Below are 13,758 nucleotides of genomic sequence, written 5' to 3'. Positions count from 1 at the left end.
CTGCTTTTATACCTATGACATAGGAAGACACTTGAGTTAATAATTTCCACAAATGAGTAAAACATAAATGTGTCAATTGACCAGTTTCATAATATGATGCACCAGCTTTTGGTTGGTAGCGATAGGCAACAATATACAGAGCATCACGGGAAATTGTCAATATTGGAAACCAGGAAATAGCCCCCCCGCACAGTGCAAGCGTTGCATTTTGTATCACCAGTTAGACAGCATCATGATGAAGTGCTATAGAGGAGGATTTTCTTAAAAAGAAGACCAGAATTTTAGCTGTAAATTGCCAGAAGATACATCTGAGATAAAAGCCCAGATTTGATCTGTTTTGGTGAAAACAATATCCTTCTCCACTCTACTACACTATGAAGCTAAGACTAGAAAATGCAGAATTTGCACTGTGCGCAATATCTCCTATCACAGCCACATAAGTCAACAACTTCTTCTGCCAGGGTACACAGTGGGGCAAAAAGGTATTTAGTCAGTCCCTGATTGTGCAAGTTTTCTGACCTAGAAAGATGAGAGAGGTCTGTAATTTTCAACATAGGTACACTTCAACTATGAGAGAAAAAATTAGAAAAAATCAAGGAAATCAAATTGTAGGATTTTTAAAGAATTTATTTGTAAATTATGGTGGAAAATAAGTATTTGGTGACCCACAAACAAGCAAGATTTCTGGCTCTCATAGACCTGTAACTTCTTCTTTAAGAAGCTCTTCTGGTTACCTGTATTACCTGCACCTGTTGGAACTCGTTATCTGCATAAAAGACACCTGTCCACAGCCTCAAACAGTCAGACTCCAAACTCAACCATGGCCAAGATCAAAGAGCTGTCGAAAGGACACCAGGAAGAACATTGTAGATGTGCACGAGGCTGGGAAGAGTGAACCTACAATAGGCAAGCAGGTTGGTGTGAATAAATGAACTGTGGGAGAAATTGTAAGAAAATGGAAGACATACAAGACCACTGATAATCTCCCTCTATCTGGGGCTCCACGCAAGATGTCATCCCGTGGGGTCAAAATGATCATTAGAACGGTGAACAAAAATCCCAGAACTACACGGAGGGACCTGATGAATGACCTGCAGAGAGCTGGGACCAAAGTAACAAAGGCTACACACTACGCAGAGAGGGACTCAAATCCTGCAGTGCCAGGCGTGTCCCCCTGCTTAAGACCCTACATGTCCAGGCCCGTCTGAAGTTTGCCAGAGAGCATGTGGATGCTCCAGAAGAGGATTGGGAGAATATCATGTGGTCAGATGAAACCAAAATAGAACCTTTTGGTAAAAACTCAACTCATTGTGTTTGGAGGAAGAAAAATGCTGAGTTGCATCCCAGGAACACCATATCTACTGTGAAGCATGGGGGTGGAAACATCATGCTTTGGGGCTGTTTTTCTGCAAAGGGGACAGGACGACTGATCTGTGTTAAGGGAAGAATGAACGTGGCCATGTATCGTGAGTTGAACCAAGTACTGAGCTGAACTTTTGTTATTGACCAAATACTTATTTTTCACCATAATTTACAAATTAATTCTTTAAAAATCCTCCAATGTGATTTCCTGGATTTATTTTCTCATTTTGTCTCTCATATACTCAACAAAAATATAAACGCAACACTTTTGGTTTTGCTCCCATTTTGTATGAGATGAACTCAAAGATCTAAAACTTTTTCCACATACACAATATCACCATTTAACTCAAATATTGTTCACAAACCAGTCAAAATCTGTGATAGTGAGCACTTCTCCTTTGCTGAGATAATCCATCCCACCTCACAGGTGTGCCATATCAAGATGCTGATTAGACACCATGATTAGTGCACAGGTGTGCCTTAGACTGCCCACAATAAAAGGCCACTCTGAAAGGTGTAGTTTTGTTTTATTGGGGGGGGATACCAGTCAGTATCTGGTGTGACCACCATTTGCCTCATGCAGTGCAACACATCTCCTTTGCATCATCTGTGAAGAGAACACCTCTCCAATGTGCCAAATGCCAGCGAATGTGAGCATTTGCCCACTGAAGTCGGTTACGAAGACGAACTGGAGTCAGGTCGAGACCCCGATGAGGACGACGAGCATGCAGATGAGCTTCCCTGAGACGGTTTGGTTATGCAAACCGATTGTTTCAGCAGCTGTCCGAGTGGCTGGTCTCAGACGATCTTGGAGGTGAACATGCTGGATGTGGAGGTCCTGGGCTGGTGTGGTTACACGTGGTCTGCGGTTGTGAGGCTGGTTGGATGTATTGCCAAATTCTCTGAAACGACTTTGGAGATGGCTTATGGTAGAGAAATGAACATTCAATACATGAGCAACAGCTCTGGTTGACATTGGCATGCTGTCAGCATGCCAATTGCACGCTCCCTCAAATCTTGCGACATCTGTGGCATTGTGCTGTGTGATAAAACTGCACCTTTCAGAGTGGCCTTTTATTGTGGGCAGTCTAAGGCACACCTGTGCACTAATCGTGGTGTCTAATCAGCATCTTGGTTTGGCACACCTGTGAGGTGGGATGGATTATCTCAGCAAAGGAGAAGTGCTCACTATCACAGATTTAGACTGGTTTGTGAACAATATTTGAGAGAAATGGTGATATTGTGTATGTGGAAAAAGTTTTAGATCTTTGAGTTCATCTCATACAAAATGGGAACAAAACCAAAAGTGTTGCGTTTATATTTTTGTACCTATGGTGAAAATTACAGAGCTGTCTCATCTTTCTAAGTAGGAGAACTTGCACAATGAGGGACTGACTAAATACTTTTTTACCCCACTGTATAAATGTTGGAGCACAACTGTGTCTCCCATCATCTGCCCTACCATATGTACTCATTACTTCCTCATCACCTCTGTTCTCTTCACCGACATGCCCCTTTTAGTCCACTTCAGTCATCACTTCATACATGGCATCTGACTCATTCTCACAACCTACCAGTGGAGCATATGCACTGATGACATTCATCATCGCCCCTTTAGTTTCTGACTTCACACTCATCACCCTGTCAGACACTCACTTAACCACTAACCAGTGGTGGGCACAGCTAACTAAAGAGTTAGCTTTGATATCAGCTAATCAACTAACAAAAGATATCTTTTATGAAGCTAAACTGATAAACCACCCAAAAAATTATCAGAAGCTACAGCTAACCGATAACTTTCTGTATTGTCTCCGGTTCACTTACAACTAACAAGCTGATTTTGAGTTTTAACACCATGACCACTTCTGGTAGCATCAAAGGCAACCACAAACCCAAACAATGAGTCAGCACTTCTGTCTTTGTGCACCCTGCCCACTGCTGGAAGCTCCCATTTCTACATATTTTTTCAGCAATGAAGCAGTTGAGAGAAACAAAGCTCAACTCTCTTCACACACCAAAAAATTAAAAAAAGCATCTTTATTCCTCAACAGAATATAACAGTGCTGCCGTGAGACAGAGGTCTTGGAAAATAAAGCAGTTTTGACTTATGGTTTTGATTTATAAATCAAATTAATCTGGATAGAATAACTACATTAATGACAATTCTGTCATTTGTGCAAAGTTAAAATATAACACATATCTTTTACATTTAAATAATGCACTAATTCTGAAGTTTTGTAACAAACACACACAGATGCCAAAGGGATTATGGGTAAAATGAGCCTCCGCTAACACTGATTGGTTGACTCATTCATTCTATGTAAAAACAAACACGTTAAAGTAATGTGTGTTGGTTTATATATAAATGTGCTTTTGTAAAATATGCCATTTTTTCATATGTTAAAAAAGCCATTTGCAAAAGCCATAAGTGAAGTTGTGATTAGACAACCGTCTGATATAACCAGGGTCAAAATGCAGAGAACACACTGCCATCTACTGGCACCCAGATGCTCAGACCCTAACCCATAATCCTTTGCACACCAGAGAGTTGCTGCAGTTTAAACAGCACAGAGAGAAAACATATGATGACAACTGTAAATTAACATTATACAACCAAAATGTACAATTATATTTCTTTTCATCAGCTGCAGCAAGAGGCTGCAGCAATTCTCTGGCATGCAAAGGATTATGGGATAGCTCAATACTTAGGGTGAATACTGCAATGGACACTACTAGCCAGGAGATGGCAGTAGAGACCCTGAAAACATGCTAAAGCAAATATTCCAAATAATCCGTGTCTGCTACGTTTAAGCTGTGTGGAATTTAATAAACGCAAACCGAATTTCAGACATCTTATATATATTACTCTGGAACAAAGAGGACAGACAGTGTTGTAAAGGACAAGCAGGATGTTAAAGAGCAAACAGGAAGTGATTGCAGCTCACAGTGATTCCAACTGAAAATAATGGAGAAGCAACCTGAGCTTCTTCTGGCATTTTTACATAAAACAAACACAATAGCAATGTCTATAAAACCAGAGAATATATTCATGAGAATTTTACGCACAACATACAAAGGGTTTAATTTTGTTGTCTGTGTGGAGCCTGATCAGAGGATCTCAAATGCATTTCTCCTGTCATGAACGTTTATGGTACCTGTAATGCACTGCAGATACACCATGTCTACACTAAAACCTTTAAAATTAGTGCAGTACTTTAAAACTAAACATATAGCTGATATTTCACTTTATAAAACTTCAGACATGACATTAATTTAAATAACTTGTCCAAAATTTGTTTGGTTAAAATTTTAACCATAAGTTAAAACTGTATGCCTCTGGATGACTTGGGTGTATTGCAGGCTAGTTAGTAGGGTGTCAAGAGAAGTGATTTTTTTCTGCTCTCATTTTGGTTCTCTTCTGTGACCAGTTCTCTTCTGATTCCTCTGGAATCAGAAAAGAACTAGTTTCTCCTGAAACCAGCTCTCCTCTGGTTACGGAGTATAGAACTATATATATACTATATATAGCTATATATACTATATATATGACTTATGGTATGGAAATAGAAGACTTAACAGTATTCCCTGAAAACTCCCTTCTGTCTGATCATTTTTTAATAACATTTACATTTACTCTGATGGACTACCCAGCAGTAGGGAATAAGTTTCATTACACTAGAAGTCTTTCAGAAAGCGCTGTAACTAGGTTTAAGGATATGATTCCTTCTTTATGTTCTCTAATGCCATATAACAACACAGTGCAGAGTAGCTACCTAAACTCTGTAAGGGAGATAGAGTATCTCGTCAATAGTTTTACATCCTCATTGAAGACAACTTTGAATGCTGTAGCTCCTCTGAAAAAGAGAGCTTTAAATCAGAAGTGTCTGACTCCATGGTATAACTCTCAAACTCGTAGCTTAAAGCAGATAACCCGTAAGTTGGAGAGGAAATGGCGTCTCACTAATTTAGAAGATCTTCACTTAGCCTGGAAAAAGAGTCTGTTGCTCTATAAAAAGCCCTCCGTAAAGCTAGGACATCTTTCTACTCATCACTAATTGAAGAAAATAAGAACAACCCCAGGTTTCTTTTCAGCACTGTAGCCAGGCTGACAAAGAGTCAGAGCTCTATTGAGCTGAGTATTCCATTATCTTTAACTAGTAATGACTTCATGACTTTTCTTTGCTAACAAAATTTTAACTATTAGAGAAAAAAATTACTCATAACCATCCCAAAGACGTATCGTTATCTTTGGCTGCTTTCAGTGATGCCGGTATTTGGTTAGACTCTTTCTCTCCGATTGTTCTGTCTGAGTTATTTTCATTAGTTACTTCATCCAAACCATCAACATGTTTATTAGACCCCATTCCTACCAGGCTGCTCAAGGAAGCCCTACCATTATTTAATGCTTCGATCTTAAATATGATCAATCTATCTTTGTTAGTTGGCTATGTACCACAGGCTTTTAAGGTGGCAGTAATTAAACCATTACTTAAAAAGCCATCACTTGACCCAGCTATCTTAGCTAATTATAGGCCAATCTCCAACCTTCCTTTTCTCTCAAAAATTCTTGAAAGGGTAGTTGTAAAACAGCTAACTGATCATCTGCAGAGGAATGGTCTATTTGAAGAGTTTCAGTCAGGTTTTAGAATTCATCATAGTACAGAAACAGCATTAGTAAAGGTTACAAATGATCTTCTTATGGCCTCGGACAGTGGACTCATCTCTGTGCTTGTTCTGTTAGACCTCAGTGCTGCTTTTGATACTGTTGACCATAAAATTTATTACAGAGATTAGAGCATGCCATAGGTATTAAAGGCACTGCGCTGCGGTGGTTTGAATCATATTTGTCTAATAGATTACAATTTGTTCATGTAAATGGGGAATCTTCTTCACAGACTAAAGTTAATTATGGAGTTCCACAAGGTTCTGTGCTAGGACCAATTTTATTCACTTTATATATGCTTCCCTTAGGCAGTATTATTAGACGGTATTGCTTAAATTTTCATTGTTACGCAGATGATACCCAGCTTTATCTATCCATGAAGCCAGAGGACACACACCAATTAGCTAAACTGCAGGATTGTCTTACAGACATAAAGACATGGATGACCTCTAATTTCCTGCTTTTAAACTCAGATAAAACTGAAGTTATTGTACTTGGCCCCACAAATCTTAGAAACATGGTGTCTAACCAGATCCTTACTCTGGATGGCATTACCCTGACCTCTAGTAATACTGTGAGAAATCTTGGAGTCATTTTTGATCAGGATATGTCATTCAAAGCGCATATTAAACAAATATGTAGGACTGCTTTTTTGCATTTACGCAATATCTCTAAAATCAGAAAGGTCTTGTCTCAGAGTGATGCTGAAAAACTAATTCATGCATTTATTTCCTCTAGGCTGGACTATTGTAATTCATTATTATCAGGTTGTCCTAAAAGTTCCCTAAAAAGCCTTCAGTTAATTCAAAATGCTGCAGCTAGAGTGCTGACGGGGACTAGAAGGAGAGAGCATATCTCACCCATATTGGCCTCTCTTCATTGGCTTCCTGTTAATTCTAGAATAGAATTTAAAATTCTTCTTCTTACTTATAAGGTTTTGAATAATCAGGTCCCATCTTATCTTAGGGACCTCGTAGTACCATATCACCCCAATAGAGCGCTTTGCTCTCAGACTGCAGGCTTACTTGTAGTTCCTAGGGTTTGTAAGAGTAGAATGGGAGGCAGAGCCTTCAGCTTTCAGGCTCCTCTCCTGTGGAACCAGCTCCCAATTCAGATCAGGGAGACAGACACCCTCTCTACTTTTAAGATTAGGCTTAAAACTTTCCTTTTTGCTAAAGCTTATAGTTAGGGCTGGATCAGGTGACCCTGAACCATCCCTTAGTTATGCTGCTATAGACGTAGACTGCTGGGGGGTTCCCATGATGCACTGTTTCTTTCTCTTTTTGCTCTGTATGCACCACTCTGCATTTAATCATTAGTGATCGATCTCTGCTCCCCTCCACAGCATATCTTTTTCCTGGTTCTCTCCCTCAGCCCCAACCAGTCCCAGCAGAAGACTGCCCCTCCCTGAGCCTGGTTCTGCTGGAGGTTTCTTCCTGTTAAAAGGGAGTTTTTCCTTCCCACTGTAGCCAAGTGCTTGCTCACAGGGGGTCGTTTTGACCGTTGGGGTTTTACATCATTATTGTATGGCCTTGCCTTACAATATAAAGCGCCTTGGGGCAACTGTTTGTTGTGATTTGGCGCTATATAAAAAAAAAATTGATTGATTGATTGAAATTGATATACTACAATGTAACAGGTAGGCTCTAAAATCTTTGATAACAGATTTAAAAAAATGTTTATTAACTGTTAAAACTTTATTAACTAAGCCTGCAATAATGTTAGCGGTTTAAAAATTGTCGGACGAACATTTATCGCAAGATAATTGGTCCGCTGTTGGTTTTCAAAGTTATCTGAAAAGCTAAAATGATCATGAAAACATTAGCTTTGATAATTAGCGGTTAGCACATTAGCGGAACTATGCCCACCACTGCCACTAACACACTGTTAATATTAACATAAATATTGAATTTTACATTAATAGTAATTTAATACTCTTCAATTAAACTGACCCCAACACCATTTCTGCTCCTGTCCACATTATGAAACAATAGTTTGAGCCCATCTCTGATGTTTCTGGTCTTATTTCCCTTCCAAGGGGTCTCTTAAGCACACGATATCTACCTTTATTCCTCCCATTATATCAGCCAATTCTCTCCTTTTACTAATTATACTGTCAACATTCAAAGTCTCAACTCTCACTTCCTCACTTCTAACTTTCCTGCTTCTTTACACATTTTCTGCCTCTTCTTCACCCAACAGTAGCCCAATTTACACCAGTATTCCATTGGAGAACAGCACCAGTGGTGGCCATTGTTGCCCTGGGCATCAACAAATTTGCTGTGGAAATTCAATTTGTCACCTGCATGTTTGAATTGACAAAAGTGACACCAGAAGGCCTCCCTGATGTAACACTCCTCATTTTTCTGGCTTTGAGATTGGCACTCAGAATGTACTGGCTGCACACCCAATTTGGTAGAGTTGTCAAGGTCAAAGAAAACATGATCCACAAAAAACCTTTTCATACATCTCAAAAATCAAGAAGCCTAGATGGATTGAATGTATTGGGAATATTACTTGAACAGATAAAGATGGTGCAATTTGGTGAAAGGTCAAGGTAGAGGAAAACATAGTCCAAAAAACAGGATTGTTTGTTTTTTTCCCATCTCTACAACCAATAAGTCAAGATGGATCATTCAAATTTGGAGTAGTCTGGTCAAAGATAAAAAAAAAAAAAACATTGTCTGAAAAAGAACTTTTTGGGATACAGTAAAGGCCCCTTCACACATAACACGACCGAGGAGTCAAATGTCACTCACGAAAAATCGGACCCACCTGTCGCTACAACCAGTCATACACACCAGCGGCTGAAAGACAGCATGTGCCCTGCGAGTGCCCATTCGATCGCCCTCTCGGCAAGTGTCGGCCAAATTCCAGGCACCACACACAAACATCCAACATTACTCACTGGACACTTAGAAAAGGCGCGGCTATTCGCACTCCTGGCATGACAGTAGAGAGCAGCTGACCACATCCGAGCTGTCTGTGAAAACTGTTGAAGTGCCCCACAAGTGTGGTGTCACCAAGCCACGCACATGGGTGTGGCTGTGCCGAACTCCCCCTCCCCCAACACATGTGGTGTGCCAGTGTGTCAGCTCCTCCTTCAACACATGTGGCATGCATGTGTATCACGCCCCCCGCCACCCCAACACATGTGGCTTGCGTGTGTATTGCACCCCTCCACCCCCCAACATATGTGCCGTGTTTTGTGTCATGCTACACACTCGCATGATGCTGATAATTCTGGACAGACAAGATCACATGGGGACTGGCCAGCCATGTCTGAGTACACACGGCACAGCAAGGCACCTTTCATCTGATTGCTGGCCAGCTACGCACCGACAACTGGAAATGATGGCTCAGTGCATGCGTGTTAAACTAAAAACATAGAGAACACAGCCATGAAAAGTATAAACATAAATACTACAATAACTACATGCATAATTACATAACAACTAAACTAAACTAAATTATAACAGGACACAGAAACAGAAGTGACACTTTGTTCTGTGTGCTGATCAAATATGTGGGCATGGCCACACACAGCAGCAGCTATTGAGATCTCTGGACCCACGAGTCACAGCCAGAGAACACGTACCGTGTTTTGAAGGACATGACATGGCAACACACCACTGTGAGGTGCATGTGTGTGCTTGTTGTCCTCACGTGGAAATACACAGAAATATATCCCCTTTGCCACGGGCTGGAGTGGCAACACAGCGCACACATCAGCAGGCTGCTCCAAGTGAAAAGGACTGTCTGATCATATGTACACTCAGCTGGCGATCTGAATGTTATGTCACCCACGTGAGCTATCGTCCACATGATGCGGTGTCCTTCGGTGCACCACTTGGTGGACATGTGCGCGGGACTGGCTGGACAAACTGGGCCAGCAGATGTGGACATGATGGGAGCGCACAGCTTCATTTATGTCCTTTCATGACTGTACATCTACGACCATGGGTCATCTACAGAGGAACAGAAGGTTCATACTTGTATTGTCTGCTCGATAATGGAATGAATTTGTAAATGGTAAAATGAGTGATGCACTGTGGTGTCACCAAAGGTGGAAGGAAGAAGGCAGACCTAGCAGTGGTCCAGTGTTTGAGGCTAGGAAAAACACAAATAGAGATTATCATTGTGCTGTAAAAAGAGTGTAAAAATCGGAGAGTTTGATAAGGTCTCAGCAAATGGCAGAAGCCATTGCTGATGGAGAGTATAGACATTTGTGGTGTGAGCGATAAAGGTTCAAAGGTAGGGCGAAAAAGGTTCCTAATGTTACAGATGGAGTCTCTGGCTCAAAGAACATCTGTAATATATTCGCAGATAAAATTTGAAAATGTTTATAACTGTGTTGGTATAACAAATGCAGAAATTGATGAAATGAAATGATGAATGTCATGCAGAGTATGGTTAACAGCAAGTCAGATTCTGTGCTTTTTACCTGTGAGGACTTTAGAAAAGCTATGAAGAAAGTTTAGCTATGAAGAAAGTTTCAGCTAACGAGTCTGATGATAATCTAGGGCTGTACTCAGATCATATTATACATGGCACTGAAAAGCTCTGGCAGTTACTTACAAAGTTATTCAATAGCAAGTTAATTCACAGGATGAGTCCAAGTGACATGCTTAAGGGTGTTAGGATTCCAATACCTAAGAACACAAGGTCACTTGTTAACAGTGTTGCCACAGTTACTTTGAAAAAGTAATCCAATTACTGATTACTCCTTGAAAAAGTAACTTAGTTACTTTACTGATTACTCAATTGTAAAAGTAACTAAGTTAGATTACTAGTTACTTTTTTAGTTACTTTTCCCAGCTGCCGACAACAACCCTCTGCCACCTCAGCATGACAATACCTGTTTTGCCAAAACTTACTTTATAGTCACCCTTTCTTGACTTCAATGAAAATAAATACTTGTTTTATAAAAAGTAAAATAAAGACCTCTTTCTTGACCTCATATTTAAGTGTTGACAGCACTGTAACAGTAAAACTTGCAATTTCGAAACTACATTGTTTATAAATGTAACTATTAAATTCATTCTAGCATTTTTCTAACATTTAAATTCTCTCTAAATATTTTACTTGTCGAAATTAATATTATTTTAAGTAGTATTAGTAGTTGTAGTAAAAAAAAGGCTTCAAAACTGGACCTTTAATCTAGGGGTGTTGTGAGGGGGGCACATCCTTGCCCCACGCCCCCATTCCATCTGGATTTGCCCCTACTTTGGCGTTTGAGCACAAAGAATGGATAACATTTATTTATGCAGAAAAAATGACCAGATTTACAGGTAAGAAAGTTTTATTGTGTTTTCACATCACGTGGTCCTCAGAAAGAGAGTTTAGGTGCATTTGAGTGGAAAATAGTGTTAGTTGTTGACGCGTCGCGGAGGATCAGCTGTTTTAACGACCAGATACGGAGCGGCTCAGCTCAGCTCTAAATAAAGGAGGAAAAAAAGCATAAAAATGTCTTTGTAAAGCTCAGTGCAGGTGTGCTGATCACCGTGCTTTAAGAGGTGACGACGAGTCGAGCAGCTGCAAAAAACCGCGGATGAAAAGCTCACAGCTCACTGAAAGTGGGCAGTTCAGTCGAACCCCGACCTCCTGCCCACAGACCAAGTTTAATGCTGCTATCGACCCACAATGAAAAATAATAGTAACGCACAGTGACATGAAGAAGTAACTTTAATCTGATTACTGATTTGGAAAGATTAACGCGTTAGATTACTCGTTACTAAAAAAAGTGGTCAGATTAGAGTAACGCGTTACTAAGTAACGCGTTACCGGCATCACTGCTTGTTAATATGTCAGATAACTTCAGAGCTATATGCCTGCAAAGTGTTTTGTGTAAGATATTAGATTTGATGCTGAGTATTTGTGAATGTGAACAGGTTTATTACCACCTGATGTTATGTTACAGAGATTTCTTACGTTCTTTTAACACGTCTCAGACATGAGAATGAAACAATAAGTCATATTTAGAAACAGTATCAATATCAGGTCAAGAATGGCCAATAATCTTATAGATTTGTTATTCAAAAGTATGAAATGTCTCATTGGGATGTTAGAACAAATACTTTAGGCAATTTATTATCAGTTTCCTATCGATACAATACACCAAGAGAGGAAGATGTGCGAGTCTGTGGTCAAATTGTAGAACTTAAGATGAGAGATAATCTTTTAAATGATGGATTTTTTAACAAACAAGAATTGCAATGGATTATAAATGATCTATCTTGCTCCTGAGGAGATTTTTAATTTATTTATTTTATTTTTATCTATTTGTTTTTACTGATTTTCTGCTTTATTTTTAAGTTGTGCTTGTGTGAAACATTTCACAAATAAAGATGTTAATATAAGAGGCATTAAATATTATAGATTGCAGTGGGTTTTTTTTTATGGTGTGTGGTTTTTATTTTTTTTCACCACAGCAGAGGCGCGATGTGGTACCACACACTGAAACCCTTGCCGCTGTATCTTGCCTGCCTGTCCAGCCATGTGTCCTTTCCAACAACAGGTGGAATGTTTTGCGATTCCCCATTTCATTTTTTGATGGCGGATTTTCTTCTGGTTTCTGCTTCTTTCATCCAACATCATATTATGAGTGAAGGGGCCATAAAACTCACATATAATAGATTCAGATGGACCAGTGAATTTTGTCAGTTAAAATAGAAATCCGCTATATGTGTAAAATGCAACAGATTAGTTACAATCAGGAAGTGCCGAACGATTTACGGGGAATCTCCAGCACCAATTTGGCTTACGTACTTCCTTGATTAAATGCCTGACCTTGAATAGGGACTCATTTAATGACCTGTTCAAAACTTTGTAAAAAATAAATGCCTGCCTTAAATAAGAGTCGGGCATTATGTGCATTAAAAGGATTACATTTGGTCAAGTCACTCTTTTTCTACATCCTCTGTGGAGTGGTACCTTAAAATCCTAAAGCCTGATTCATATAACAATAATAATAATAATAATAATAATAATGATAATAATAATAATGATGACTTGATTTAGAGATAGGATTAGAAGTTCAGTCATCCGTGAGGAGCGCAGAGTAGAGCTGCTGCTCCTTCGCATTGAAAGGAGCCAGCTGAGGTGCTTCAGGTATCTGGTAAGGTTGCCCCCCTGGGTGCCTCCCTAGACAGGTGTTCCAGGCATGTCCATCTGGGAGGAGACCCCAAGGAAGATCCAGGACTAGGTGGAGAGATTGTATCTCCACACAGGCCTGGGAACACCTCGGGACCCACCAGCCAGAGGTAGTCAATCCGGCCAGGGAAAGGGAAGTGTGGGGTCCCCTGCTGGAGCTGATGCTCCCACGACCCGATCCTGGATAAGTGGCTGAAGATGAGTGATGAGTGAGTGAGTGATGAGTGAGTGACTTGGATTTATAGACCACCTTTCAAGACACCCAAAGTGCTTCACAAGCTGCATTATTCATTCACTCACACATTCAAACATTGGTGGTGGTAAGCTGTTGGTGTCGCAACAGCTGCCCTGGGGCATACTCATTTATGGTTCTACGATTCCAGAACTTCGTGACCATGCAATGACGATGTGCCGTTACCCATTTAAAGTTCTCCGTCACGTTGGTGGGCATCTTAATGCAATTTACTGCAGTAGCTTTTTCTGGATCAATATGAGCCTCAACAAGTTCCATATCTTTATACGAGGGCTGTCAATAAAGTATAGGTCCTTTTTATTTTTTTCAAAAACTATATGGATTTCAT

General features: G+C 40.0%; 1 protein-coding gene across 3 annotated transcripts in view; it reads right to left on the bottom strand.

Moving 5' to 3' along the window:
• Nucleotides 1–13,758, bottom strand: part of LOC117510099 (citron Rho-interacting kinase) — a 582,117-nt gene that overhangs the window by 88,090 nt on the left and 480,269 nt on the right. The gene's annotated exons all lie outside the window — the stretch shown is intronic.

Source organism: Thalassophryne amazonica, chromosome 5 (genome assembly GCF_902500255.1).
Source record: "Thalassophryne amazonica chromosome 5, fThaAma1.1, whole genome shotgun sequence".
NCBI classification, from domain to species: Eukaryota; Metazoa; Chordata; class Actinopteri; order Batrachoidiformes; family Batrachoididae; genus Thalassophryne; species Thalassophryne amazonica.
Note: the sequence above shows the minus strand (reverse complement) of the source record. Positions and strands in the feature narration are given on the sequence as shown.